The following is a 4,688-nucleotide window of genomic DNA, read 5'->3' on the forward strand; positions in this document are numbered from 1 at the left end:
CTGGGCTTTGGACAGTGAGCTAGAAGGGTCAAAGCATTTAAGAAGCCTTATTAAAAAGAGATTTAAAAAAACTCTAAGGCTACTCAGGACCAATGGGATTCAAACACACACACATCATTTGTTAGGTCAGCTTTAAAACATTAATAACAGCAGATCTATACTTGAGAGTTGAGAACCCAGTAGTTACTTCATGCTCAAGGCTGAGCAATTCAGCAGTCCCAGTCAGGTATCAGAATACTGAAAGGTTTTCAGAGAGTTCCTGGTCCCTCAGTCTAGGACAAAAACCCACAAATGCTGAATCTGACATCAGTGTAGGAGTCATCGTAATAATCTACCACGTCATCATCATCATCATCATCATCATCAGCAGCAGCAGCAGCAGCAACAGTGTAAATCAATGCACTGGCAATAGGGAAGATCACCTAGCAAAAGGTAGATACAATCTTCTTCTGCCATGCCCTTTTTAGTCTGGGCTTGCTGAAAGAAGGTGCCACCCACAATCTCCATGGGCCTTTCCATATCAATCAAGGCAATCAGGGCTCTTCTTCAAGGGAGGTTCTCTACTAAAGTCCTTCTAACTTGTGGTAAATTGACATAAAAATCCACCACATGAAAGGAGACATTGTATTTTGTAATTGTTTGAGAAGAGGATGCTACGGGTGGAAGGTAATCCTTGAGCTTGCTGGCAAGTGAGCTCCCAGAGAGCTACATTGCCCTGTGATCTGTAATAAAAATAGAACAAAGTATTGTCACAATGTATTCTAACAAAAAGAAACTCTTAAAAAGATACTATAGTGTTAGTCCTTGGAGACTCCTCTTGAGCGTTGGACGGGTCACTGGACCACCTTTCCCTCAGTTTCTTCTCCATCTTTCTCTCTGCAGTTCTTAGAGACAGGAACAATTCTGAGTCAGAGTTTTTTACTGTGGGATGGCAACCCCAGGAAGTGGGGAGGTCTGGTGGGGGAGCATCCTCTTTGAGATGGGAGGGTGTAGGGATGGGATGAGGAACTGTTGGGAGGGGGCAGAATGAGAGGAAGGCAAGGACTGGATTGAAAAAGAATAAAAGTAATAAAAACCAAAAACACAAACAAACAAAAGGAGACTATAGGTATGTTTCAGAAAGTGACTATTATAACATTGTTGCAGAGATCTTGTTTAATTATTAATAGATTGGTAAGGTATTTTACTTCTTTTTTTTTTTTAAAGTATTGCACATCACTCTTTTATTATACTGATCTGGAAAGAGACTTAGTTGTTATGCCCAAACGAGTTCTGAACCCACACAGTAGGGTCAAACAGCTGGAACATGATTCAGACAGTGAAAGACAAAGACTTGGACATGATCATGGGCACTTCACCTCTACAAAACAAGGCAAAGGGATCCAAACATAGCAAGAGGTACAAGGAGTTTATCCCATTTGATATGAGGAATGGCTTATTTTCTGGTGACCACATAGGACTGTTTCAACTGCCACTAGCAACCTCAGAGTTGCTTTTGTGTGCTGATAGAATGTATATATACTTTTTTTTGTAAACGTAAATGTAACACATAGACTTGACAAGATTGATCCCAACCTTCTAGGGCCAGCAGCTCCTTTAGGGTCAGAGAGAAAGTAGGGTCTTTTAAATCACCATGAGGTTACTTTCACTCTCCACTGGAATGACTATGCCCCCAGTTACCTAATTGCAGTAAGAGTGCAGGACAGGTGACAGGGACAAAACTGGACTGCAGCTTCTCATTGGTCATACCACAGCACAGTTCCTCCCTGACTTCTTCCTAAGCAGACCCTTAGTAAACAAAGAGCTAACAAAAACTATAATTACTATCTCTCAACTCTCCTGGTACAGGGAGCCGTCCCTGGATGTGGACCAAGAACCTGCACCCCCAGAGGTGTTATCCTGACTAGATTCTATGAAGGGAGTGGGTACAGGGGATAAAACACTAAACTGAAAATGGGAGCCACAGGTCCCCATCTGCAGCTACAACTTAAACTTAAGATCCTAAAGATGTAGTCAGTGTGATGGGCGCTGGGGAGGGTACAGGAGGCAGAACAGGCAGGGAGGGTGTTGGGAGAGGAGTCTGCCGCCCCGCCTTCACTTCTTCATCTCGCCCTGAGCAGACACAGCCTCCATGGCTTTACGCACAGTCTCCTCGTCCCCCAGGAACTGCATGGGCTTGATGGGGTTCAAGTTCTTGTCCAACTCATAGACGATGGGAATGCCCGTGGGCAGGTTCAGCTCCATGATGGCCTCTTCTGAGAGACCCTCCAGATGCTTGACGATGCCCCGAAGGCTGTTGCCATGGGCGGCAATCAAGACCCTTTTCCCCTCCTTGATCTGGGGGACAATTTCTTCATTCCAGAAGGGCAGTGCTCTGGCAATAGTATCCTTCAGGCTCTCACAGGAGGGTAGCTGGTCCTCAGTAAGGTCTGCGTACCTGCGATCCTTGCTGATGTTGCTGTAGAAGGGATGATCAGGCTCCATGGGAGGTGGGGGGACATCGTAAGATCGCCTCCAGATCTTTACCTGCGCCTCACTATGCTTAGCAGCCGTTTCTGCTTTATTGAGACCTGTTAGACCCCCATAGTGTCGCTCTTTGAGGCGCCAAGTCCTGACCACTGGCAACCACATCTGGTCAATGGCATCCAGGACTGTCCAGAGGGTCCGGATTGCTCTCTTCTGCACAGAGGTGAAGCAGATGTCAAATTCATAGCCAGCATCTCGCAACGCCTGCCCGCTGCGCTTCTCCTCCTCGTGGCCCGCTGGGCTCAGGTCAGAGTCGTACCAGCCGCTGAAGCGGTTCTCCAGGTTCCAGGCGCTCTCGCCGTGCCGGATCAGCACCAGCTTGTAGGCACTATGACGACAGGTAGAGGATGCGGCAGCAACTGAGGATCGCTGTGGTATTTTACTTCTTATTATTGAAACATACTACAAATTTAGTTTTGTAAGTGAAAAAAATTATATCTTCAACTATTCTGACAAATTCAATTTTCTATAGCAGTTATACGTCATCTCAGTGGTCAATAATCCATAGAAGCCAACAATTTAGTACATTTCTAATATTAAAAATTTCTTCCATTTTAATTAATCATGTTGAGCAGAAACTCAATTTTGAGCTTATAAAATATAGGTATGTATTTACCAGAAAATATAAGACTACACATGGTCTGGAGGTTTTTCATACCCTTTTAATTCACCACTTTGAGTCAATTTGTCTGTTTTTCACCTAGACATCATATTCAATTTGAAATCTGTATACATGATGGTGTATACAGCTGCCATGATGGATGGCCATGATTGATGGTCCAGGCTTGTGACGGCACACACTTTCACTAATGGGCACATCTTGCTTGCAGGTTAGATTCACGTCTGTGGAGGACTGTGGCTCTTCTGCCCCAGCAGCCTGTTTGACCTCTCACAGCACTATGTATTTGGTAACTTATAACAACATCTACACTAGCAACAGGAAAGGAACTTCCAGTTCCAGTCTGGCTTGATTTCTCTACGTCCTGAAACCAGGGTATAACATCAGGACTTGCTCCATTGTTTGCTATTTAATACACAAACGATTCACAGTGATTATTGTTTATTAATGATGTTTTTTTTGCCACTCATAGATAAGGTACCTTTTATTAAAATTTGTAAGGATGGTTCAATCTATTATATCTTCCTGTTTAACATAAGAGTGATGTAATAATGTCTCCTATCTCAGAGCCAAAGTTACCATCTTTTTGTTATTGTTTTGTGATCTTAATCACTGTGGGCACTCACTATAATAGTCCCATCAGCTGAGTCCTAAAGCATAGTGTGAGTCACAAAGCATTAGACTCACAATGAACTCATGGGTTTTCTTTACTCTGCTTGATTGGATTTCCATAATCCACATCCCAAATTTCCTTATCATTAATTAACTCCTGGAGTGACTATTCTATAAGTATATTCACCCTCTAAACACTTGTTCTGGATTTCACTCTTATTAGTATGATTCTCTGATGGCGTCTCGTTAGTGTGATTGCATTATAACCATGGTAGCAATGTTTTCAGAACCCAGTTCAGAGTGCATTGAGAGACTTATCATTCACAGTCCCATAGACCTAATCGATGCTACACATAGGACCCTTGCTCTACCTTCTCCTCATAGAGTTTTCTCTACTGATCAACAGGTTATTTCAGCACTGTGTTTAATATTATTTTCTGGTTACATATCATCTCAAGGCCCTTTGAGAGTTGGTCCAAAGCAATCTTCCTTACATTCCTAATGCCTAGCATAGCATTTGGCAAATAGTTGCCATTCAATAATTACTGAAATAAATTAAGTGGAATATCACACATATATTACTATATTAGTATATATTAATATATGTAATCTTAATGTATAATATAATTGTATACGTGGTTTTTTGTCAAATTTAGAACTTTCTTGGCTACATTATTCAAAAATAAATTTTTTTTTTTATTGGATGATTTATTTACATTTCCTATGTTGTCCCCTTACCCCATCCCCCACCACCCCCTCGGAACCCCCAATCCCCTCGCCCCTCCTCCTTCTTCTCTGTGGATGTAACCTCTATCTACACCCCCCCCCCACTCCCACCTCCCCACCCTCAAAATTCCCACCCCCTGGGGCATCCAGCCTTCATGAGGTCAAGGTTCTCTTCTTCCACCTATGCCCAGCAGGGCCCTCCACT

General features: G+C 43.0%; 1 pseudogene; it reads right to left on the reverse strand.

The window, feature by feature from the left end:
• Nucleotides 1-2,094: 2,094 nt before the first annotated feature.
• The window catches only part of LOC114629144, a 9,270-nt pseudogene continuing 6,676 nt past the window's right edge, over nucleotides 2,095-4,688 (reverse strand).

The sequence above is a fragment of the Grammomys surdaster genome, unplaced genomic scaffold (assembly GCF_004785775.1).
Source record: "Grammomys surdaster isolate TR1022 unplaced genomic scaffold, NIH_TR_1.0 278, whole genome shotgun sequence".
Taxonomy (NCBI): Eukaryota; Metazoa; Chordata; class Mammalia; order Rodentia; family Muridae; genus Grammomys; species Grammomys surdaster.